This window comes from Tympanuchus pallidicinctus, unplaced genomic scaffold, assembly GCF_026119805.1.
Source record: "Tympanuchus pallidicinctus isolate F22 unplaced genomic scaffold, pur_lepc_1.0 scaffold5, whole genome shotgun sequence".
NCBI classification, from domain to species: domain Eukaryota; kingdom Metazoa; phylum Chordata; class Aves; order Galliformes; family Phasianidae; genus Tympanuchus; species Tympanuchus pallidicinctus.
The window spans coordinates 3,701,723-3,728,983 of record NW_026294769.1 but is presented as its reverse complement, the minus strand read 5'-3'; the positions used below and the strand labels follow the sequence as shown (position 1 = coordinate 3,728,983).

The following is a 27,261-nucleotide window of genomic DNA, read 5'->3' as shown; positions in this document are numbered from 1 at the left end:
AATGTTTCTGTAAATTGAAACCTGTTAAGAAAGTCACTCTTAAGTCTTTTGAAACTAGTGAAGGCAAAAATAATCATTTTTCATTCACAGGCCAATATTAAATCCTCACAGATTTTGGTTCTTTCTGGATTGTTGCAAATGGTAACTTAGATACCTTGTTTTTTATATAATATATGAACAGATTACAGGCATGTCTGATTTCAAATTATGAATATTATATTTGGTTGAATTTGGTGGCTTTTACAACCATCCTTCCCAGCTATAGCAGGTTTTTTTAAAAAAAATTTACTTAAAAGTAGAGAAATACTTATAGGCAAAATCTTCTTGGACAGCCTGAAGACAGTTTTTCTTAAAAATTATTTCCAGTACTTACTATATACTTCTTACCTTTACTGAGATAAAGACATTTCTTCTCTTAGACTCCACATTCAGTAGGCTCAGAGCAGATAAAAAGAAGAATTCTAAAATCAGAACTTCAAAAATGAGAATTCTAAAATGTTACAAGTTGATGGTGAGATTACTGTTGAAGTGAGAACATCCTTTTCATTGAAACCATAATGCTGAAATACCCTGGAGCTGATTAAAGGAAAAAGTGGATAATTTTCTTTTATGTAGATGATTCTATAGGATGCTGGAGTCCTCACTTTATTTTTTTTCCACTTCTTACAAATATTAAAATGCAGTCTGATTTCCCTTTGCTCAGTATACCAATGCTTCTTATCTACAGGATCATGAACTCCAAAATCTAAAACACCATTCACAGAATCACTGAGATCAGAAAGAACCTTTAGAGATCATTTAGTCCAAGAACTACTGTTCACAGCCATGTCCAGCCCGACTCTGAATGTCACCAAGGAAGGAGACTCCAAAACCTTGCTGAGTAACCTGTTTTGGTATCTGAGTACTCTCATGCTGAGAAGAGTTTTTACGTATGTTTAAACATAACAATTGCTGCTTATTGCTTCATGCCTTGTCTGTGTGCACGTTTTCCACTCTCCATCAGATATTCATACATACTGGCAAAACTCCCAAGAATCTTCAGTTCTCCAGGCCAAACAGTACCATATCTGTCATATCTCTGCTCTAACTGACATGATGTATGCTCTTATCCCCATATCTCCTTCATGACTCTTTAGTAGACCCGCTCCAATATGATCATACCTCACTTAAGAACTCAGAACTGGACTTAGCACTCCAAAGGAATTTCACCAGGGCTGAAGCAATGGATGACCTCCCTTGACCTGCTGATGATGCTCTTTCCAAACAAATTCAGGGTGCTCTTAGCCTTCTTTGGTAGAGGGCGACAAATTTGCACTGTATCTGTAGTAATTTTACTTCGTGATTATATTGAGCTGTACTATAGGACCAGAGCTGGATTTTGAAAATCACAGAGCACTCATGCAGAGATCTTCATTGCCAAATCATCACAGCTTTTGGGATAACTGTATTTAGTACAGGGTTGTAGAGTCAATTAGTATCTAATCCCAGTGCTTCCATTAACTAGATTAACCTAGTTTCTGATTATAGCAGGAAAAAGAATAAATCCAAGCAGACTTCTGACAGAGAAAGAAGCCGAGAGGAAGAAAAACAAAAGACAAACTTCTTGGATGCTTCCAGTGTCTAAAAGCTGAAATTCATAAACTTTTCATTTAGAAGCGTCTAATGACAAAACAAAACTGAAGCATATTCTTTAGAGGTAGTCTTACAGCACTGTAGCTGATGAGGAATCCCTGCTACAAAGGTGTACTGAGCAGGCACAGCACACTCAAACATACTTCTTGTTCTGAGATTCCAGATCTGCTGCTAGCATGTTCCTTTCTCTTATGTGCCGTTATCAAATGGAAAATTATGAGATTGGCCTGAGGATTTTGACACTGCAGTGGAGATACTACTGATATCCATGATATCACTGAAGGAGAAGCTCCTCTGCCTTATATTCCTCTAGCCAGACAATGAGACAGTTGAAGTAATGTTAAAGAAACAATGTTCAAGAAACAGACTGATTATTATTCTCTATGTTTTACTTGAAGAAGCACTCCAGTTCTACCAGCCAACTACATGCTCTGTTTTAGGAAATGTCACTGACTGTCATTTATCTAGATTAAAATAAACAAACAAACAAAAGCATAAACAACAAAACCCTCCTAGAATGCTGCTCAGGATATGCTCTTCTTGTCCCATTTACAGCTCACTACAATTTGTTAGAATTGATAAAAATGAAAAATTTCACTAGTATGTTTTGTTCTGTAGGCCAAATAAACAACGAGAAATAACCTCATGGTAAATGGTGGCAAATAATGAAGCAGACACATATGTTTGCCTTTTTTCCCCGAGCATAAACAGAACATAGAATTTCTCTGACTAATAAATTTACTTTCATTTTAATTAAAACAGAACATTTAGTTAGATTTCCTCTGAGCTGTCAAAGAATTAAATAGATAAATGGCTAGCAGGGGAAAAAATGACAACATTTTCTTTAGTGCCCCAATTGTAAACATAATCGATTGCTACCCATCTGTTCACAAAAGGTGTTTTGGAAAGGCACATCAGACAAAGCCTTATTTCCTATAAAAAGCCTTACTAAAGCACTTTGCTTTTGATCTTGTAACTTCCAAAATGAAAGAATCTTTTTGCAAAGTGGAAACTGCCAGTTCTTTTTCAACGTATCTTTATATAAAGTCATTAGTGGTTTACTCTTCCTGCTATTAAATCACAACTACTGAAGAATGGCTCCCTATCACAATGCCAAGCACACAGATTCTAATCAAGACTGAAACTATTATGTAAGAATCACAGAATGGCTTGAATTGGAAGAGACCCCTAAAGATCACCTAATTTCAATCCCCTAACCTTAATCTGGGTCATCTTTCCACTACCAGAACAGGTTACTCACAGCCCAGTCCAACCTGACTTTGATGCCACCTTCCAGTGATGTAACATTCACAAATTCTCTCCCAGCACCTCACCACTCTCATTTAAAAAAAAAAATCTTCCTTACATCCAATTCAATGTCATGTACATGAAAAGGAGAAAGACTATTCCTTTTCTGTGGTATTTAGCCTAACTACCAAAGTTTGATCAATGCATATTGTCCTGGAAAATAATAGGTTTGGTTTTTTGTTTTTTGATAGTTTATTCACTTCATGTCCTATCCTTCTTATCTGTCATTCTTTCAGACTTAGGGATATGTACTTAAACAGTTAAACTGGAGAAATACAAAATAAGTCAGGTTGCATCCAGCAGTACGAGTAGGATGAATGCCATCACTGGTCTGTACTATCTTCCATCTGTTCGTCTTCCCAGAAAAGTAAGAAGGAAGAGCTGCAGAGCTACAAATGGTCAGTCTTATCATCACAAAATCCCTTCCAAGTTTGTAGAGCAAATCCTCCTAGAAATAATTTCCAAGCTCTTGGGAAAAAAAAAAAGAAAAAAAAAAAAAAGCTGTCTAGCAAGTGTAGATTTACCAAGTATAAATCCTGCCTGTCCAATACGTCTTCTATGGTGGAATGTAGACAAACATAGCAGCGCTGACTACTTTTCTTGAATTTATTAAGGTCTTTAGCCCAGCCTTCCACAGTAACCTTATAGCCAAACTATGGAGTGTTGGACCCAGTAGGCCACAAGGTAGTAGAAATCCAACTGAAGCATAAATCTGTTTCCAGAAATATGTTTGTCAAGAGTTGATACCTGTTCAGATACTTATTACTGTCTTCTTCAGCAATATGAATAGTGAATCACAATGCAGGCTGACAGATGACCTCAGATTGGAGGAGTGGTTAAAGCTAGGGAGGGATGGGGTGGCATGAGAAAGTCTATTCTCAATTGGCTCTGTTGAAGAAAATAAATTCAAATTTTCAGTTTTATAGGAGCAGCAGTGAGAAAGAAAAAATGTATTTATTAATAAAATGCATGTGTTAATAAAAGGCACAGACATAGCTATATATATGCAGAGGACAGACCTATTTGAAAAGTAGTATTTTTACTATATTATTTCTGTGTGTCTGAAAAATATGATGTATACACACACAAAAACATTTAAAAGGTTAAAATCTATCTTTAAAGAAATTTTTAAATAGAAATATCTGCAGCATTTTTTTCAAAGCTAGAATCTTACTATTTCCTTCCAGTTCTTTATAGTGGAAGGCTACAGATTAATGATCCTTTTTTTTTTTTTTTTTCCAAACACTTCAATAATAATAGTAGTTCATAGCTGCAAATGAAAACTCAGCATACACTATGCATATATTTATGCAACTAATATTACATTGCTTGAAGATGATTGTTGTAGCACTTACAATATAAAGACTGTTTTATGTTCAGATGGCTCAAGTTAATACTAGTTACTATTATTTTCATTTAACATCCATTTGATTTTGACCTTACTTGCATGCTACATTGTACCACATCTGAAAATATTTGCTGCACGGACACTTAGTGGAAACAGTACATCATCATGACTCAAATAAATAGAAAAAAAAATTGAACTCCAGCATTGTCCTGTTTTGTGTCAATGCAGTATCAGTTTTGATAAAGAGATATTAATTCCAACACAGATATTAAATTTGGAGGTTTATTTCCATGGCCATGACCTAAGTTCTTTCATATGTCTTTAATGAATAATGTATTATCTAATTTCATGGCTCATACTTTTGCATGTGTTTTTTAAACCAATCCTATCAATTTTAAAAGATTCCTTAGTATCACCACAGTTTTAAGATAACCCATTTGTCAGCTAATAGTTATTAACATGCTGCTGTTAATTTTACAAAATCGCAAGTCCAAGGAGCTTATTACAGAATGTGCACTTTCTTAGAAACAGGGCAGGACGCAAACATCTCTGTTTGGAAACAGCAAAAAGGTTCTCTAAGATCCTCACTCTACTGGGAAAAAGGAGAAAGATCCAGAGGCAGAATGCTCAAGTGGCTGGAGATGCCACTGGAGATGTGCAGTGGCAGCAGGCAATCAGGAACCAAGCTGACTGGTTGTGCCAGAACTGCATGTATGAGAGTGAGGCTAGGGTGGATTCATACAAGCTAAAGATGCTGGAAGACAGCTGTTTCCAATTGTGAACAGGCATTCATACTTGTTTTCTCTTGTTATTTTTTAGCCAAATCTCTGCCTCCTGTAGGTAAGGTTGGCTCTGAGATTCATCTGTCAACACACACAAAAAAAGTGAAGAAACCCTTGCTGGGTCCAGACAAGGTGATGCAATATTATTCATGCTTAAACATGCTTAAAAGTTGTTTGTTGACTTGTAAGGTGCACAGGATCTGCTAATGCCAGGGAAATACCAATATTGCAGATGTGACAGTGATTAAATTTGTAGATTGAAATCTCATGGATTTATCTCAGATTCCACCAATTTTTATTGCATCTAAGCGACATCTAAAATGGCTCTTAATTAAATTCAAAATCTCTTTTAGAAGTAATATTTTTTCACCTTAAGATCAAAAAATGTCTTTGTAACGCAGTGTAGATTTCAATATATTTTAAGCGCTAGTCTCTTTTCAACCAGAACATTTTCTATTAAGAGTATCATGTTGAACTAATATTTTCAGTGAGAGGCTCTAGAGACAGCATGATTAAAATGCTCTTAATTGACAGTGTTTGAAAGAATAAAAACATACGGGAATGATGACAGAGATTACACTCACAGCTGCCTGATAAATTGGATATAACTGCCAATGGAGAAATTAAGAAATAAAATGTTTAGTCAGTGTCAAAGTCGTCATTCTCAGAATCTAAGACAAGTTCCATCCTGCTTCATAACTGACAGCTGAAATAAGCAGGAACTTAAAAACACTCTTCTCTTTCTTTCTTATAGAGACAATCTGCAGACAAACTCTCTAAAATCCATTCATTTCTTTCCTGTTATTAAGGAAGAAGGCAAAACAAATTGCAAAAATTCCAGTGATAGAGTTGCTATTTCTTTAAATGGAGCGCATGGCTATGATTTTTATCAGTCTTAAATTTCACATTTTGTTTTGTCAATAGAACAAATTTCTTGATATTCCACAGATTTCAGTGTCATCATGTGCAGCAGAAGAGAGGTATATACATTTGCAAGGCTGGCACTTCATGCTATTTTAGCTTTTGTTATTACTGGAATAGGATAGAACAGAAAAGTTCAATTGGCAAGGACCTTCAGAGATCATCTAGTCCAACTGCCCAACCTTTAAAGCTAACCAAAAAGCATATTACTGAGGGTATTGTTTTCTCATTGTCCTCTTGAGCACTGGCAGGCATGGAGCATCAACCTCCAGGGAGCTTTTTCCAGTGTTTGACCACCCTTATAATAAAGACTTTTCCTAATGTCCAGTCTGAACCTACTCTGGTGTGGCTTTGTGCTATTCCCTCACGTTCTGCCATTGCTGAGCAGGAGCAGACCCTGGCACCTCCCTCCGTGGTGAGCAATGAAGGCTCTCACTTTCAGGCTCCTCTTCTCCAAACCAGGTTAATATCAAGCTAGTCCCAGCATTCCACAAAGATCCTTGTGTACAATCTAATTACAGTAATCATATTCTATGATTACAGCGGACAAAATTGGATTTGTGTGTGTTTTCAGGATCTTTAAATTGCCACTGCTGACTTCCTTGCATTGTTCATTTTAGGATATTTAGTACAGTTTAGACTGTACTAATGTCATAACATTCTTCAACCACGAGAAACATGTCACTATTTCTCAATTAATTTAAACACTATATTCATATTTAGGAGAAATCATCTGTGACAGAAACAAAAGTTTTTGTTCACATACATCTATTTCCAATAATCTTAAGACAATAATTAGTACTGTGTACAACAGCAATACGAAAAATCACTTAGCAGTAAACACTAGAGTACACTAATTTTTGTTAAATATTTAACAAACTGAAGATCAGCTCCCATAGCATATTCACAAAGGAGCTCCACAGCATGTTCAATTCTCCATAAACTTCACTGAGGTGCAGTAAGATCACCAAGAGTTCACTAACTCTTCACTTCACAAATAAGATTTAAGTCATCTGCTTTGAATTATGTCAACATGATTAATTAACAAAGAACTCATTAGTAAGACCTTCATAAAATGCAGATAAACGGAACGAGACTTGGGAATTAAATTCTGCTACTGTTAACAAATTTTACTATTGTTTCCTCATGTTTACATTACTACTGAGGCTATCTAACAGTTGAATCACTAAGAAAGGTGACAAGTCACTTTGCTGGTATATTACAAAAAGATATAACAATACTTATATATTCCACATATGGTATGAATGTAAAATATTCATGCTATGGAGGTGTGTTTATGTATGTGAAAAGTATTACAGAGTTCTGCGTGGTCTAGGAGTAAACAGCCATCGGTCAATGAAGAAAATGAAGAATGTGTCTTCACTTACATGTACATATATATACTTATCACTGCTGAATCAGAAAAAAAGACATATGGGGATCACATACAATAAGATATTTAGATATTTTCACACAAGAGTTTCACTGAAAGGATTCAAGGTAATATCTCCAACTCCTCTGTAAAAGGATCTTACACTATATGTTTGATGTGTTTTATTTATTTATTTATTTATTCATTATTATTATATTTTATTATTAGTTTAACTGTAAAATCTAGCTCAAACTGCTCGTTTGAATTTCTTGCTACCTTTTGTGGTTTTCTTTCATAAAACCACAGAAAATAATTTTAGATTCCTCCCTCTGCAATTTCTATGTCTTTCAAGTACCTCATACTGTGAGATTGTCCATAATATACAAAAAGGTTCCTGTTGGGGAAATAACAGAAGTAGCAAATCTCTCCATCTCTCAGGATTTGCTACTTTTTCTTATTCCTGTTTCATTCCTAGAGTTGAAACACAGATCCTGTGATATATTGGTATTTTATTCCCTTGAAAAATTATCTCATTCAATTCCCTAGACTTTTTTTATAATGGCTTCTTTCTGACAAAAGAATGAAGATTTATTCTCAAGTGTTTTTTTCTTCCACTAGCTCTTGCAGCATGGTGGAATACTCCAAAACTCCATATGCCCTTACCATTATAATTTCATCTATAACTTTTGAGTCTTATGCTTTTAACAGGTATTAAATAAAGTTAGTTTCAGAGTTTTCAGGAATTATTTTGATTCATACTATTCCCTCCTTGTCTTTTTCAACGTCATTTAAATGATACTTTTTTTTTTAATTATTATTTTTATTTTCTATTCTTTCCTTTGTTCCTTTTTTTTTCTTTTCTTTTTTTCCTTTGTTCTCAGTATAGAAAAATGCAAATTTCCAGGTATTTACTGGTTTTTGGATGTGGCCATTTCTTTTCTATTGACATTTGCTCTCATATTTGTAAATTCATGTAGTAATTCTTACATACATATATATATATATATATATGTGTGTATATATATATATATATATATATATATATTTATATATACACACTTTTTTTTTTTTTCCCCCCCTGCACTGCTGGTACATTTTTTCAACCTATTTTTTCTGTCTGTGACTGCTACAACGTTATCTTATTCCTTGGAGATCAAGAAAAGACCTCTTTGTGCTAAGGAAACTGTCTCTGAATAAAATTCTTATTTTGAATTTCATACTTATGCTCTTCCTTTTCAAAGGAATGGCTAGATTAAAATGTTTAAAGAAAAGGATTCTGTCCCTTTTCCCTCTTTGTAATTTGTTCTTCAAACAATTATTGCTGAGTACCAAAACACTTTAGAAATGCCTGTCCTTAAAGGGGGAAAACTGTGACTGACAACTTTGTTTCTGAAATACAATCTTCCTCTCTACTGCCAGAGTAGAGCAGATTTTCTGTGTTCTGTACAGAGCTTTCTTGAGAATTGATGGGAGACCATAAAGCAAACTACTACTTTCATTACATTGCACTTCAAATGCAAGATGTATTTCTTCAGCTGCATCTTCTTGAACATGAACATAAACCTTAATTTACTTGTGCATTTCTACAGAAAGTACTACATCATACACATGCTTCCAAGATAATGAACAAGAAAACAGCACGGAAGACTGCCGTCCCTGACATAAGTGCAAGCTAATGCAAACGTAACTGTTTGTGAAATTGGTTTAGGACTACTGGTCTCTGGAAAATGTTCCCACAATTTCCCTATTGGAAAGGCACAGAAAAATTGCAGTGAACATCAAATAATCTGTTTTAAGGGAAATAACTGCCTGATGAATCAGGCATTATACATACTTAATTTAAAGGGAAGTAAGAAAATTTCTTTAGGGTGATATAAGGAGATACAAATGGAATGGTAAGCCACATACTAAACATTCTCGAACAAAGAAACTGAGAAGCCAACAAGCTACCAACCAACAGTAACCCAGTATAACATGGAGATCCCAGCCCATCTAACATTATTTTACTTTTCCATTGCAGCTGACCACTCAGGCTTGGATAAAGGATAAAAAGTTTACCATGTGACAAAACAATCTAATTTAAATGTATTAACTGAGAAGTGTCATCTTTGCCACTGCGGGACTATCCTGGTCTTCAAAAAACATGCAAAAGCAAATGCTTTGAGGTACTTATTATCTCTTCTCTTCTAAATGTAAACTTAGTTCATTGCTTGAAATAAATGGGGTTTAAGTATTTATTTAAATTCTTTGCTTAAAGTGCAAATGTATCAGAAATTTCTTTGGCAAAATAGATCTTCACTACCTACCTATACTTAATAGAAGGTAGATGAAACAACACTACAGTAATCAATTAGAAGTAATTTTAAGTAGATCCTCTTTCCCCTTCTACCAAACCATTGTAACTCAAGGTTACTTTGATCTACAGCATGATTTCTGTTTGTCACAAAAATCACTCACTCTCATCTGTCCTGATGTTCTATTTATGAACTTCAATAACAAGAATTTGATACTAAATATTGTCCTCTTCCAGGACAGTCTCAGCAGGAGTGTTGTGTTATGCTTCTGTTTCCTTCTTTGAAATGTCTTTCCTCTTTCCTAAATATGAGGCAAAAATTCCAGCAGATATCCCATTTGCTACATGTAAAAACTACCACTACCAGACACTCCCGTATTCTCACATTTTCACAGAATTTTCATATCACTACTACTATTCAGTCTCTACTTTTTGCCTTCATTTCTAACACTACTCATCCATAAATTTTTCCTTAACATGCCACTGCTGTCTCTCTTCATTGCACATAATGTGAAAGCCTGAAATTTAATCAAGATTAGTGTACCAGTTTCCATACATCAAGTGAAATGCCAATATAGAAGTTATTTTGCAGTAGGCATCTGTCAACATTTCTTGCATGCACTATTAATTAGTACAATATTTACTGCACCAGGGCAAGCAGGGCACAGACAAGTAAAGCGGCACATGGTTACAATGGTCAAGGTGCTTAAAGCTCAGATAAGTGAAAAAGTATAAGCGTAAACCTGATTGTTAGAGATAAAACCTCAATTATGAGCTCATTCTCCATATTCTTTCCTCTTCCTTCTGACCTGATACTAAGAAACTTGAGAGCTAGAGATGCTCTGACAAACAGCTGCGGTTTTGATTCAATGTGGCTATTTCCCAATCACTCTTCTCAGGACCGCTGACTCCCACTTAATTAGCTGCCAGTGAAGTTGTCAGTTCCTTTTCACTCTTTGCATGGAAATGTGATCATTTTCTTACTTTCTGAATGCAATTTTATTACTTTTAAGTATTTCAAATACAGTTCTATGGATACTACATTTTGTCAGAAGTATAACAATATATATACTGTTATACAATAGACATGCAAAACATACATACAGTATATACAATATGCATACCAACAACAAGCCTAATCAACACAGAAGGGCTAATATGGAGATACTTATTCACAAAACCCCAAAAAGCAAGCATCCCTTCTCATCCAGTTCTTGAATAAAATCCTCCCATGGTCTGAATTTCACATGATCTGATCGGAAACCTGAAATACAGCATTGGGTTTTTTTTGGAGAAGTACTCTGTCTTCTAACAGATTGTTGGAATATTTTAACAAGCAAAAAGCCCTTCCAGTAGAGAAAGCAAAGAAAGCAAAAAGAACACTGATTTTTTGGCACTAGAGAAGTGAACTATATTTTACTGACATTATAATGACTACAGATGGTGTCCCACACACTTAGGCTAGTAAATGGAAAAGCACAACAGGAAACAACAAACAAAGAGTGACAAGTTCAAAGAGACAATAAAATGTACACCAAACTTCATACTCTGAGTATGTTATGGCTACCCTGTATAATTGCAGTACCATAAGCCAACAGGACCCAACAGATCACCTAATCTGACCTGGTGTAAATTACAGTGAATTCAGGATGGAGCAGGAGTGTGAGTTCCTGTGCAACAGAGCAGAGCCAGGGACAATTCTGGGCCCTACCATGAGCTCAAGGAGTTCATGGTGGAGGCAGTGGATTAGATATGCTTGGGTGACCCATGAGGACAATCCATAATCTGAGCTGAAGGAGAACACAGCTACTTATCATTCCCTCAAGGCTCCTTACACAAGATGAGACGAAATAAAATTATATTCGCTTTCCAGCTGTAAATCTGCTTATTACTGTCATCCTGGCTTTGTGAGAAAGATACATCAGTCAGATAAGTAAACAGGATTTTCCATACTGCTTCAGAATACTGGACCAACACTACTCCATGTCCCATATTAAGACCAAGATAAATCACAAAAAAGCTTGTATTCATGCTCAGAGAAATGTGTTTTTCAGTGGTTGTGCTTAGGAACTTAGTCCTCCCTGAGTCCAGAGAAAAACTGGTGAAAGCCCTGGAACCTAGGAGTACAAGGATGGAGCTCTTATATAATGAAAACTGAAAGCATTATCATGAGCATGTGGAAGCCAAGTAGAATAATCCTATTTGCTTCTGAGCTTTTGAAGAATGATTAGAGTAACTCAGATGTTAACAAGTTCTAAGGCTAGAAGGATAAACAGTACAACCCAATCAAACAATTTCTACCAACCACAAAAGCCTCACCATAAAAAACATAAAAAAACAAAAAACACAACAACAAAAACAAAAACTCACTTCATCTTACTGTAATAAGATATTGATATGCTTTCTTTCTCCTCAGTTTATTAATTAAGCTATATTAATTTTCCTTACATCCAGAATGTTAGTAAAATCGTGATTTTTGATAAAATTTTCAAAGTATATTGTTACACTTCCAACATCAGGACTCCAAAACAACAAAAAATGAGCCATCTTGTCTAAGGCTGAAATAAACTGAACTCTTCAGTTCTCATTATGGAAGACTTATTTTTCTCATCTTGGATAATTCTTTTGCCACTTTGTCAACAGTACTGAGCAACAAAAGCAATCTGAGCTATATACAGTATTCTACCAGTGGCCTTTCAGTGTACAGAAACAGAATATCTGTTCCTTTTTCTTCTTCTTTGACTCCTACTCAGTCAAGGTCCAATTCAGACTTTCCTTTTTACATAATGAGGTACTGAAAATTTCCTGCTAAGATCATTTTCTGTAAAGATTCATTAGCACTTTCCTGACAGATTATTTTAAGAAAAAAGGTCTGCCATCATAAAATAACTTTATCTTGCAGTATTAAAATTATTTCTGTTGAATTACTATAATTTCATTAGAAGATACAAGATCATTCTACAAGTAGTGTCTATCCTTTCTTATAATTTGTTACATTAACAATATACATTCCTCTTGCATATTGTCCTAGGTTATTTTTGAGCTGCAAACTACCAACATGAGATTATGTACAAACCTAAATGATTCAGATATTTAACAAAAATGATTACCTTGTTCCTTACGTAGATTTCATGGACTGAAATCACCTCTTTGAGAAAAGGTTTTTAATATTTCAGTTTTGAATCTGCATAGTATATGCAAACAACTATATAAAATAACTTAAATATACATGTTGCTGGTAGAAAAAATAATGCAGACAATTATGACTACACAATATCAACCCTCATGTATTACTAGATCAGATGTTCAGCATAAGTATAAACTTAAGACTATACAAATCCTAAAGCTTTATTTCTTTTTATACTCTACACCTTTTATGATCAAGTATTCAGCTTTATTTAAAAAAATTAACAACAGAGGCTCAAAAACATTCTGAACATTTCCAAAGGACAGAACCACAGAATCACAGGCCCAGGTTGGAAGGGACCTCAAGGATCAGGAAGCTCCAATCCCCTTGCCATATGCAGGGTCACCAAACTCCACATTTAATACTAGACCAGGTTGCCCATGGCCCCATCCAATCTGGCCTTGAACACCTCCAGGAATGGAATGCATCCACAACCTCTCTGGGCAGCCTGTTCCAGCACCTCACCACTCTCATAGTAAAGAAGCTCCCCCTGACATCCAACCTAAATCTTCCCTCCCTCAATTTAAAAAACATTTTCCCTTGTCCTGTTGTTATCTACCCTTCCAAAGAGTCACCTCTGTTTTATTATGTGCTCCTCTCCTGATTATCTTAACATTAGGTGGTGCTAATTAAGCAGTCATATGAGAAAGAGGAGGCCTGTGCTTCTTTTCAAACATGTTTCTGTCCAAAAGTATAAAGACATGTGGGCCAGCTGAAAAGATGAGCTAAAGTTATTCAGCAAGAGGAACTTCAAACCCATGTTGTATGAAAGTTAAAATTTTATTTAAACGTTTAGTCCACAGAAAATAATGTGTTGTTTTGTTTTGTTTTACTTCATTTGTTTTATACAAAATTTTCTATATAATAGAGTTTTGAGCTCTGGGTAGGAACCTGTGTGCATCAAGTATAAATGCATTGATGGTATGTCAAATGTAAAACACATAACTATATTCTTAATATTCTTAACTTCTTTGTTAGTGTATCAACCAGAAACTGAAGTCATTCATTATTAAAATGTGCAACTTTTACAAATACCATAAATCTCAGTGCAGACTTACTTGAGAAAAGTAATTATGCTCATATCTAGATTCATTTTAAAGACTCTTTTTTCCATGGGTTCCCAAAACTAACTGAAAAAGTCTTAGAAGGTCTTAGAAGAAAAAGACCTTATAAGGTCTAAGAATCTGAAAGAAAATATAGCGAAGTCAAAAGACTATCTCCTGTGCTAGGAGAAAGAAAGAAAAATACTTATTTTTACATTCATTTTCAATTTATACATTCAATTTTGATTTTATGATCTGAAAATCTTTATATTTGTATTCTTTGAAAAGAAAACCAACCAAACAAACAAAACTCCATAAAATCTAGCAACATTAGATGGCATCAGGGCCCTTTAAACTCTCTAGTTTCACTGTACCAATCTAGTGGTTGAATTTTTGTTTTCATTTTTTTCATTGATGTGAAAAAGCAATAGAGGGCAGACTAATTACCTCTCAACACAGGTATGAAATGGTTGTTATATATTGCTAAGTACTGAATAGTAGCTGGCTTTTATGTTTGTAGATGAGTGAGAAGTTATTAGCAGCCTTGGTTTCCTAAAGAGCACACAGGCTGGCTTTGTCCACGCTGTCTGGTTTTGTACAAGCAGTAACACTAGGATTCAAATGTTGCCATTTGAGTGGAAAAGAGAAAAGATTTGCTAAATATCTACAAATTCTGCACTATACTTTAGCTAAATTCTTCTGACCCATGTAGGAAGTAACAGTCTACTAGACAGTCACTTCAAAATTGAAAAAATAAAATGATTATGTTGCTAAGACAAGTAACAATCTTTACAGTGTTGCACTTCCCGTTTAAAAAGGTATGGCTGTTCCTACTTTTTTTCAAATTTGCCAAAGAGAATTACCCTGTAAAAGATGAGAGTCCAAATATGATAATACTACACATCTTGCAGTTTTGTCTTTAAAACCAGTGGGCCTCTGACCTATCCCAGCTGTGAATCTGTATCAGCTTGATTCCTAACAATATTATTCAGTCTCTTCCTCTACCAAATTCATGTACGCTCTTCCTTCTGATACCTTGGAAATGTAGGAAGTGGATGAGGAAAAAGTATGTGTTATCTCAAGGTAAAAGTTGGAGCTACTACAACAACAGCAGTAAACACACAATAGTTTAGGAAAAGACTGAGTGCGTCATTTTCAATTACAATACTCAGAATTGATTTAGATTGTGTTCTATATCAAAATACAGGTAAACAATTCCTTTTTTTAAATCAGTTTGCTACTAACATGCCAAAACAAGAGTTTCATTTGAGATTCTGTAGCAAGTTACAATTGTTATAAAATTCACCAACTTTTTTTTTTATGAGACAAGATACTTCTGATTTCAAACAGCTCATCAGATAATCCCTTAGAAACAACTGAAAGTGTAGCCAAAGTAAGTATAAATTTAGAACTAAATCTAAATGGAAGAATGTCATTTATGTATTCATTTCTTTAAAAACTTATGTATTATCTAGTGGTCATACTACTTAATACTACATAAAAGACAGAAACTGCAAAATCTGCCTAAGTTGTGGGTAAATATTTCACAGGTGGAGACATTAAAAAACAAACAAACAAACAAAAAAACAACAAAAGGCAATGAAAGTGCTGAAGCTCATCTAAGCAGCAGTAGTTCAAAATCAGAGAAAACAATAAAGCTTATAACCCCAATTATCCAGAAGTCTAAAGGGACACAAGAAAACTTGAGATAATTGGAAAAGCCAGCTGGCAGGCTTCTAAGTTCCTTGATCCCAAACACAGAGTTCACACTTACTAACAGCCTCTCCTACTCCCAGGGTTCCAAAGCTCAGTGAATGGAGTTGCATTCAGCTCAAGAGTGCATACCTCACAATGAGGATCAAATTCAGACATTGAGGCTTGAGCACAAGAACACCTCTATGCTGATGTCTGTGTAGTCTAAACTTACATTCTGGAGTAAACCATGAAGAACAGTTCTTCTTCCTACAGCTTTGTAAAAACGTGATGGTTAGGAATTTGACAAGGTCAGCAAATGAGAGAATTTGGGTAAGAGAGAAGCTGACAAAGAATTACAGCTGGAACTGTAGCATCATATTTAAGTCAGTATTATTTTTGACACAAACATTAATCAAAGATGGCTCTCCTAGACTGTTGAAAAATAGCATTTTGTAGCTGAAAATTTGCTCTATCAAATAGCATTATTGTGCTTTTTATATCTGCTGTAGTGTCCATGGAATTAAGAAGCATTACTTTTGGAGCTACCTAAGTATAATAAGATTTTACTGAACTCTGTGTTTCAGAGTTATTGGGCCCTGCTCAGTGGAATTCTGCAAGCAAATGCTTTTTACCTTTTGGAGGAAAGCTAGGGCTTTAGTGTTCCTCAGGTATTATCCAGAATCAATTTATCGTTAAGCTTCTCATACTCTAACTGATAAATTTTGATTTTTAGCTGAGGAAAGGAACAGAATCAAATATTAAATGTGATCAATAACCTTGCAGGTTACTTCATGTTACTAAATTAGAAAAGGTTTTCAATCCATATGAATTTATTAAACAAAAACACATGAATATCTATTGACTTTGCTACATGCACACTCACTAAACGAAATGTCAGTGCACACTGTTCTATGCCACTCAGTTACTCTGTAAACTGTTGAACAGAAAGTTCTTCTCTCCACACAGAGATGTAAGGCATACACTTTTATAGAGTTATGGTGAGATGATATGTTGCATATGGCACTTGAGGCTGAGGATTTAGAAGAGGCTGCAGAACTGTGTTGAGAGTTAATGGGCTGATAAGATTCAGCTCAGAAGCTGTAGATATATTCTTATATCTCCTCCCAGATTGTCTTGTCCAGTACACCTCCATGCAAAATCTTAAACTTGAGGAAATGAAAAATCAAACTATTTTACCTGAATTTGCTCCCAAAGACTCTTGAGATCAACACCAGAAAGTTTCCACATTAGTTCCCAAAATTGTAACAGATGTGAGCAAGTTTATAACATACAATTCAAAACTCTTCTTCCCTTCCCACAATTTATTTCTCAAAGCTACTGAAAAACAAACTGTAATTTTGGAAGGCGCTCAAAGGAATTAATAGAATTTTCTGTGTCTGAGTATGAAGCAACACAAGAAAGTGGATGGAATACTGCACTACATCAGTATAAAATATAATTTAAAAGGGACACTTAGCTTTTATTTTTCTAACCTGAAGTGGTTAGGAGTGTTTGGTGCATTTTCTGTGAGGCTCATACTAGTTCACTGAGGCACAAAAGCATTGAGAGCACCACTGTCAGAAGGTAAGTACTGGGGAGTAAGAACAGCAGGTGAAAGCCACATTGCCTCTCCTTGCACAGAAACTTCTCAATTGATCTGACCCTGTTTCTGACATCTTTGGAGATGGCTAAAACTTACCTATGCTAAATACTGCAGAAGACTTCTTCAGTTTTTTTTAAATGTGAACATCAAATACATTTTAAGATGCAAATTTTCTGAATCAAACTAGAAGCAACAGTCTTTTTCTTATTGCATGACCAGGTCACTGTCGGTGTTAGGTGAATTAAATACATAATTTATTGAATTGTCTCTCTGAGGACTGCAATCTATCTGATCAGGTTCAGTATGCCATCACTATTTTGGAGAGATTACAGACATTAATTTTTTTCTTTCTTTCCTCCTCCTATTCAACACCATTCACAGCATCATTTTTATAGCTATCATTCACCTGCACTTTATATGGGAAACTGAAGAGGTTTTTATTCCCAGGATGAAAGATCCTGATTTCAGGATTTCTAGCTCATAAGAAAGAATTGTCCAAACACTTTGCGGACGCCTTGTATTGACTGTTTTTGTTGAGAAATGGCTATTTGCTGAAGATTGAGGTTCAGACTTCATTTCTAGTTTTTACTCTAGCTAATTCTTAGAAGCAAATGATGGTCCTTGCTCTGAAAGCTAGATCCAATGGAACAATTCTTGCAAGTAATAGACTTTGCACTAAACCCTACTGATGCTGATACTAGTAGCATTCAGATAAAGGTAAGGACAACACAATGTAACGAGTAATTGTCTGATGTGAACAGCTCTTACAGGACTCTCTCTGCTGAACCAAAAATTAGGACAAACATTTATTATTGTTTTTTACTTCTCAGAGATTACTCTGGTTTTGCTGCCAAACGCGAAGACCTTTGTTGATGCCCAAGTGAAAGCATGTTGGGATAGGCAACTGGAAGAGGAGGAAGATAAAATCACTGATTCAGTGCACTCACTCAGCTCCTTTTGAGAGCCACTAAGGAGGGATAGAATGATTTTCTTTGCCAAACTCCCAGTTTTTCTACTTGTTGCCTTTTACCATTTTTTGAAAACAAAAAGACAAGTTTGCATCACTGATCTGTTTTCTAAAGTCTCTAAAAAGGAAATAGTTTTGACATTTAATACAGATGGTGAAAACAGGCACATGTTTTGAATGTAACACTTTAGTTTCTTGGTACAAGCTCAAGCTTAAAAGCATATATATAAATCCATATGCCATTTCTTCTAAGTAAGGAATCCCATTCATGTTTCCAGATAAAACTAGGTATCTGAGAGGAAAGATTTGTAAAGAGGAAGCTCAAATACAAACTTAATATTGTATGTAAAACTAACTGCTTACAGATTTTGAACATTACCTCAGCATTTTTTAAATAATACAAATACAAACCCTGGGCAGTGGAAGGGGGATTGAGGAAGCTGTCTTCAGACTATTTTTCTTCTTTCTCTGGGCTTCCACATGGTCTTCCTCCATGACCTTGAAAACGTAGTAACTCCACTTACGAATGGGACAGAGCCAACCTTGAAGATTCAATCAAAACCTACAGAGAGTCCTGATGCTTGCAACACCAACACATTTCTGATGCCTTAGGAATTCTTTTCAGGCCAATCCACAACCTCCTCAGGTCATGAAGTAAAGTTTAGGTGTGAGCAGGTCTTAGGACTGAGGTTATGTAGAGTGTCTTTACCATTTAGAAAACCACATATTCTGCTTCCCTCACAGGCAGCCTACCTTCATTGTTTTGCTCTTCCTAATATGATGAGAGCAAAATTCAAAATTTCTTACCACATTGTTTTCGTATTCAAACAAATGTTACAAAAACTAATGACTAAGAGGAGGTGAAATAATCTCTTTCACATTGTTTTTTTCTTCCCTGAAGAGATGCAAAGACATTGAAATTAATACTTGATTTGACAGTGTATTTTAGGGTCAAAAGGAATAAAGAAAAGTTCATATCTACCCACTGACTGCCTAAGGCGACATTAAAAATGAGCCAGTCAAGCAGAATAATGACAGTGTTCTTATTATGTCCCAAATAAGACAAAACCATCTTCTGTAATCACTACACATATTGCTTCTGCACTCCTTAACCCTCATGAAAACCATGGCGTTATCTGGCATTTTGCTGGGAAGGAGATTTTTTTTTCCTATGAGAGTGGTAGGAAAGTAGAGTGTGTGGGTTTCTTTTTTTTTTTTTTTTTTTTTTTTTTTTTTTTAATTAAAAAGTGAAATAAACCAATCTTTAACAGGGCATTCTGACAGAAAAGAAAAAACAAAAGAAAGAAGATCTTCTAATCTGTAGTTTGTCAATTATACAGAGATTGTAAAACAATATCCTTATGTTCTGTTCAGTAGATCAGCATGTAATTGAATGTAGTGTACATTTGTGCACATCTTTGTCTTTACATAACATCATTAAATGATTAGTGTCATAAAGTGATTTTTCATTTAGGCAAATTGTAACTTGAAGAGAAATATCCTCTAAGTCCTGCAGATCAAAACCAAGCTACATCTTTCTCTTCCACTCCCAAAAAGTAGCAAGTATTCCAATCCGATCTCAACAAGAGCCAATAACAAGTTTCCTGTTTGTTTTTTGTTTTGTTGTTGTTTTTCTGATAAGCCTTTTTAAGTTGCTAAGCATACATCTCTTTACCATTATTTTCACATCCATGTTCTAGATGTGTGCAAATACTGTTGCTGTGTTTAATTAGAACTCTGGTTTAAAAGGGATCAGGTATTCCAAAGCACTATTACTTATAAAGCTCGGAGCTTCTAAATTTCATACAATTTGCATGGAGACAGAACAGCTTTTAATTTAAAATCCTGATTCCCCTTAATATTTTTTATGAGAAGCTGACTGGTAGGAGTCTTGGCCTCACATCTTTCTCCTGCACATTTCATGCTATTACACTGCTCCTTTCTGCCCCCTCCACCCAGTAAGTGCAATCTCTGCTTCTAAAATACTAAGCCTGACCTGTCTTGTTTATGTTAAATGTAACAGCCTTTTGGCACTTAGCGTAACTTTTATAATATCATACTATGAAATTTCAAGCAGTATTATTCATCACTACTAAGCGCTTCTTCCTGAAACAGAAAACTTTACAGACATTTCCAAGTCTGAAAAAGGAATGTTGATTAGCAAAAAGCTTTAGATATTAATGGTCTACTTCCAGAATGAATGAGAATACCAAATTGAATGCAAACACTGCCTAACAGTTTAATTCAACCAATCTCACTTGCTAACTTTTCTTTCCATTCTAGCTCTCTATTCTCTTGTTTCATTACATTACTAGCAGCTATCCTTACATAGCTTGAATATTACTTCTTCAGCAATAATCCCCAGTACAGTGCCCTGTGCTCTGACATCAGCTCCACCCAATAGCTCCATGTGATAAAACCAAATTCAGCTACATTTATTCATTCTATGCTAATTCCAGACGTGGGTGGTATGGACAATATTAGTCCATATTTTACCAAATGCGGTGAACATGCCTGCCCTTTAGATGTACAGCCCTGTGTTGCCAAATTATAAAAGCCATACTTTAGAGATGTTTTCAGTGACTTGTTAGGTGATTATCTATTGCAGTACTGATGAAAATGAGAAAAAGCAAACATGACTGCAGTTTAGTTTTAGTTTAGTTTTTCTTAATGCAAATAAGCAGCTGGAAACTAGAACCCATTCCATAAACCTGAAGCTCATTTTCGCCCATCTGTGCTTAATAATTATGCTCAAAAATGTTTGAAAAGATTCAAGATTAATCACTGAAATACAGAGGGGCTTTTTATTTAAGTATCCATAATTTTATGTCAGTATCATTATTTCAAATTTGTTGTTTCTTTTAAATAATTAACAAATTGCACATCAGCAAACTGACACACTAAACTGATATAAAGCCAAACATTCTTAAATATTTAAAAACACTTTGCAGAATTTTTCAATTAAATCAAGAACATTGACTTCTGATGCACTGGTGAAAATCAGTTCTTACCTAGCTCTAAAAGCAAGTTATTCAATTTCCCTCAATGTTGCATTTCTATCAAATAAATTTATCAGAATATAACAGGAATTAGAAAAAAAAAAAAAATTGTCAAAGTGATCTGTATTGGGGTAACAGAATTAGAATGTGATCCCAGCAGATTATGATCACCCCAGCCATCTTTGACAAAAAAAACAAAAATAAAATAAAAATCCTACACAATGCGATAAGCGTGAATCTAATACCATCTGAAAGGAGCGTAATGTACTTCACCATCCATTTTCTTCCATCTCTCCTGTACACACACAAATCTAATTTTTAAAAGACGACTGGTTGTAAATCTCTGTTTCAATAGGAGCTCCTGTCACAGTAACCTTTCTCCCAAGAGATTGTATGAATAATGCCGGAAAGTAATGTTTTGCATGCTTGAACATAAAACAATAATGCCAGTGGTAACATATGCCTTCTCTTCTTGTGATCTACAAAATTCTATCTGTGCATAGTCTGTGATTAAATTATAACTGTAAATCTACATCTGAATATGCCAACCTGATCTTTATGATGGGTTTATAATTTCCCATCATCCACCTGTCGTGAGGATTGCTCAGTAAAATTACCTTCCTCATCAGAGGACCAAAATTCTACATTGCAACTGGGACAGATACCTATTTGTCAGGACCCTACAGGCATCAACACACCTTTATTACCCTGAACAGCCTCACCAGGCAACTGGTGTGATCAATCTGTTAAAGATGCTGGCTTCAGAATCCAAGGATAAATTCCTAGCGTAATCAGACACCAAGTGAAGAGTCTACAGTACTGACTATGGACAGACTGGCAATATATCACAGTGAAATTAAAAACTATGTATCTGCAGAAAATATAAAGGGCTAAGAAGGCAAAGGAAACATTATACAGAAGATGAATACATTCACTGTGATGCTGCGTTTCTGAGAGAGGACAGAGATTAAATATCTTCATTTCTACTCACTGACGAAGGAATACATGTAAGAATTTAGGAAAGATGTGTTATCATCTACTGATCACAGATGTTGTGAATAACTTAGGGCTTTATTTACAGACATGCATATCTAGGATACCAGCAAATGTAAGATTTTAGTGAGATGGGCATATAAAAATGTCATAAAAATGTCCTGGTCAACCATAAGATAGTATTATGTGATAATGGCAAGGGCCATGTCTGCTGGCACAACCAAAAGCTAGATATATCTAGTTACCATTTGTGATGCAAATATTGTTTGAAACAACTAAAGGAAGGGCATTACCCTGCTAAGCTGAAAAAAAAAAAAAAAAAAAAAAAAAAAAGTCCATTAAGCATGGCTATTACCATTTTGTAAAACTTATGCACCTTTATCCCTCTTCAATTCGATCAAATGTCCCAAAGTCAAGGTGGTCAGTAATTGTAAGGAAATATCTTAGTAATCATTATGAAAACTAAAATATTTAAAAACCCATTAATGAAGAAATATTACAGAATAAATCAGTTTCATGTGAGGCTGGAAAGCAGGCCACAATTTTCACACAATCACTAGATGCAGAAAATTATAGAACACAGACTGGATGGTACCTCAACAAGTCCAATACCCGCCAATTAAATTGATGTAAAATGAACATATTAAGAGGAATTGGGGGAAAAAAAAAAAAACATAACATTTGATCTTGCATTTAGAAACTACTTTATTCCACAGAATTAAAATAACAATAAAGATGTAAAGCTCATCTTCCTAATTGAACCAGGAACTAAGCTTCTTCCCTACTTGCACATTATGCCAAGCAAATACATGTTTAACTCAATAACTTGCTAACGCTGGCTATAAAACTAGATAGTGCACTGCACTGTGCATTTTCATCAGAACTGAACAAGGAAAGTAGAACTGGCTCCTTCTTGAAGTTCCAGATCTAGCTAAGCAGAGGAAGATAGCCCCACTACATATAGCATTTCTTCCTGATTTAATCATAATATTCATCAAAGATTCCTGAATTCTAACACAGTACCTACTGGTTAAATGAAATTAGATGAAAGCAATTCAATGATTAATGGAAAGTTTATTTCTAATAGCAAAAGCATAAATTAACATCCGCTTACTAATAAATGATGTTACATTGAATGCCAGCACCTAAAACATACATCAAGTTTAACTGAACATGTTGATGCTGTTAATGCTTTAGTGACTTTATTTTGTTTCTATTCATTTGAGTTCTGGAATATGTCACGCACTAATACAATGGCTCTGTTACTGGTATACTTCCAAACTTAAATCAGTCAATGAAGAATTGCCTACTGCTACTTGATAATGCCCTTTAGAACAAGGTAAAAAAAAAAAAAAAAAAAAAGAATTGTAAATGCAAATTCCCCTCCAACCCTACCCCTCCCCCCCCTCCTTTTTTTTCTGTTTAATTAATTGTAAAGTCTTGATGAATTTGAGGAAAAACACTAAAGATGTTTCAGGAAGAAGGTTTGAAATTATATCAGTCAAGCGCTATTTCTGTTCTTCAGAATAATGATACTGTGAACAGAAACATCCTAGATATTTACTTCTTTTTATGTCCAGTCCCAACCGGATGAAAGATCACAGAAAAATTAGAATGCTTATTTTGCAGTGTCCTGAACAGTTGCCAAGAATCTTAAAAGTAGGGGAAAAAAAGAAATACACAAAAATCCCACCAAGAAACTCACATAACCAAAATTGTCATTATTAGTGCATTCATAAAAAAACTAAATTTAAGTGTCAGCAGAAACTCAAAGCAGAAAATTTAAAATATGTTATTTTTTAGCAAATTAATGACTATTACAGTATACGTTAGAATTGCTAGTTTAAGCATTACGAGAAAACTGTTTTCAAAGGAGCAAAACACAATCAATGAACTGGGAGCGTTCAGATAAACAAAAATTCAAGAATGAAAATGAAATATTTATTTCAATATTTATGCAACTTTATTTGCAGACTGCACGTTCTATTTTTAAGCAAGGTCTAAGCTCTCTGCTTGGAAGATGCATGAACTGGTTTTGTTACAAAGCAGAATAGATGCAGACTACAGAGTGAAACTGGAAGCACCATGATCTCTACAGAGTACATACCGCCTTTTTAAGTGACCTACTTCTAACCTCATCCTGAGAATGATGTGCCATAAAATAATTGAAAAACACAGGGAAATGTGCTTACAGAACACTTCTTCCACCTTATTATTCTGTGAGAGAAAAACATGTTGAAAATGCTCAATGAGGCAAAATCAAAAATGATAGCTGGTAAAGATAGATTTTTAGATTTAGATTTTTAACTGAAAACTGAAATTTTCTTAAGAACAACAAAAAACACCCTTAAGCTAGAAGTAACAATTAATAGTTATAATAAACAAATAAAACTATGTATCTTTTTTTTCCTGACAATGCCTTTTTATACAATAAATCTTCATTTTTATATAAAATTTTAAACCTTGAAAGTTGAAAAACAAAAGATGTTACATCTTTCTGAGTCTGAATATCTAAGAAAATTTGTAATCTCAAAAATCACATTACTTAGTATTAAACTGTCAGCACATGCATACCTAGATTTAGACGAGAGAGTGAAAGTGTTAGAATATATCATATTGATTATATATAATCTAATGCATGCTTGAAGATTTTTTATTCTGTTCCTGTGAAGAGCGTATTTGATATATAAGAAGTCAATTTACTTAGCAAACCTGAATATTAAGAAATGTTTGATGTTTCTTCCCAAATCACAGTTAACATATTAATAAAGACAGCTAGGTTTTTGCAAATGTTGGACTTGTGAATATTATCTAAGGTCAAATATGTCTACCACAGAATAAATAAATGTTAAAAAAAATGTTTTATAATGGTGTTTTAATGAACTTTTTATTATAGTATTCTTTTCAACACAAGATAAAAACTATTCTAAACTTTAAGGCATAAAATTTGAAGTCTATAGTACAGGAAATTCACCCACTCACTCACTTCAGCACATAACTTTACATCTTAACAACCCAACTTTAAAAACACAGAGCGGAAACCTGGAATGTTATGCTAATAATATGCACATCAGAATAGCCGTGAGAAGCTTCAGATAAAAGCTACCATATGAAAGCTACATTCCAAAATCCTCTAAATTTTTAAATGCAAAAGAATAATTCACACTGCAATTTGGCTGACATCTATTCTTCATTTCTCAATTCAATCAATTTTGCCAAGAGTCACTTCAGAGACATTCTCATTTGCCTTTATTATGAGGTCTTGTATCACATGCAGTTATGCTCCAGTTTGTCTATAACCAACAAGAACACCCAACTTTGCACATTTCTAATTTTCAATCATACAAAAATTATAACCAATTCTGTACTTCATATCACAATTTTCACTGTTATGTGTGAAAATGAGATGTTTACACAAATGAAACAGTGCCATCTTGTGTATTAAGGATTTTCTCTCTTGTCAAAATAGGAATATCGCCCTGGGGGTTCATGAGGTTTTTGTTTGCATAGTTGATTTTTATTTATATTATTTTTCCCTAAGAATGATATAAAGTGTTGCAGATAAAATCTGAAGTTAGCTGAATAGAATCATCACTCAAGTAATTCACAAACTTCTATTAAAGTTTCTACAACACACAAAATGAAAAAGTTTTCATATGAAAGACTACAGGAAAGTATTGGCAGCCTGTAGTAGATACTGTAAAAAGAAACACTAAGTATTTGTAGTGGGTGATTCCTTGTCAAAAAGAAAAGTTGAGTATTTTTAGAGATTGATTCCCTGTTCCCCTGAGACAGGAAGTCTCAAGAACCAGAAATCCAGCCATCTCAAGGGTGTGTATAGCTACTGGGGGATTTCTTGCATCTCTCAAGATAAACCTACATCCTCTGGCCCTTTCTTCTCTGAAGTGCCTGTATGCTCACATTGTGGAGATTAAACATAAGAACTAGAGATCCAAAAGCAGTCTACTCATATCCAACAAGGGGAAATCATGCTTGATGAATGTGGCAGCCTTCCATGATATTGTGACCAGATGGGTCGATGAGGGGAGAGGAGTGGGTGTTTTGTACTTTGATTTCATAAAGGTTTTTGACATTATCTCACATAACATACTCTCAAATAAACTTAGAAAGTATGGGATAGACAAGTGGACAGTGAGGTGGACTGGGAACTGGCTGACTGGTAGACCTCAGATGGATGATCAGTATAGCAGAGTCTAGCTGAAGGCCTATAACTAGCAGTGTTGCCCAGGGATCGGTCCTAGATTTGATCTTATTTAACATCTTCAACAATGACCTGGATTGAGGAATAGAGTACACCTTCAGCAAGTTTGATGTTGATACTGAAGCTGGGAGGAGGGGCTGGCACACCAGAAGGCTGTGCTGTCATTCAATAAGGCCTGGGCAGGCTCGATAGTTGAGCAAAGAGGAATACCATTTGATTCAACAAGAAGAAGTGTGGAAGAATATCAACAAACCAGAACAGCTACGGAGCTAATCTGAAAAGGAGCTCTATAGAGAAGGGTCTGGTTGTCCTGGTGGACAACAGCTAGATGATGAGACAGCAGTGTGCCCTTGCAGCTAAGAAAACTCGTTTCCTGGGATGCATTAAAAAGAGTGTGGCCAGCAGGCTGAGGGAGGTTATCTACCTCCTCTGCTCTGCCCTGGTGAGGTTACATCTGGAGTACTGCATTAAATTCTGGCCTCCTTGATTTAGGAAGGACAGAGAACTTCTAGAGAGTTCAGCAGAGGGTCACAAAGACATTTATGGACCTGGGACTGTTCAGCCTGGTGAAGAAAAGACTGAATGGGTATCTTATCAATCTTACCAAGAGAATGGGGTCACCTCTTTCCAGTAGGTCCCAGTGAAAGAACAAGGGACAATAGTCAAAAACTGGAACACAGATACCAATAAGGATACAGTGTAATTGATAGCTCTGGAGCATCTCTTGCTGAATGCTTTGATAATTTAAAAGCTATGTAACAATATGTACTGTCTGTAATTTGATAGACACATGCACAAAACATTGATTTCGCTGATTAAACAACTATCTTCTGCATCCATAAAATTATTAATTCCCTCTGATTACTTCCAACTTTGCTTAGAAAAGCTGACTGAAG

General features: G+C 35.0%; 1 long non-coding RNA gene across 1 annotated transcript in view; it reads right to left on the bottom strand.

Moving 5' to 3' along the window:
• Positions 1-17,985: 17,985 nt before the first annotated feature.
• The window catches only part of LOC128091042 (uncharacterized), a 28,480-nt gene continuing 19,204 nt past the window's right edge, over positions 17,986-27,261 (bottom strand). Inside the window, exons 3-4 of the long non-coding RNA XR_008211199.1 lie at positions 18,563-18,649; positions 17,986-18,088 (exon numbers count right to left, since the gene is read on the bottom strand). This is a non-coding gene — a long non-coding RNA (uncharacterized LOC128091042). The remainder of the gene's footprint in view (positions 18,089-18,562; positions 18,650-27,261) is intronic.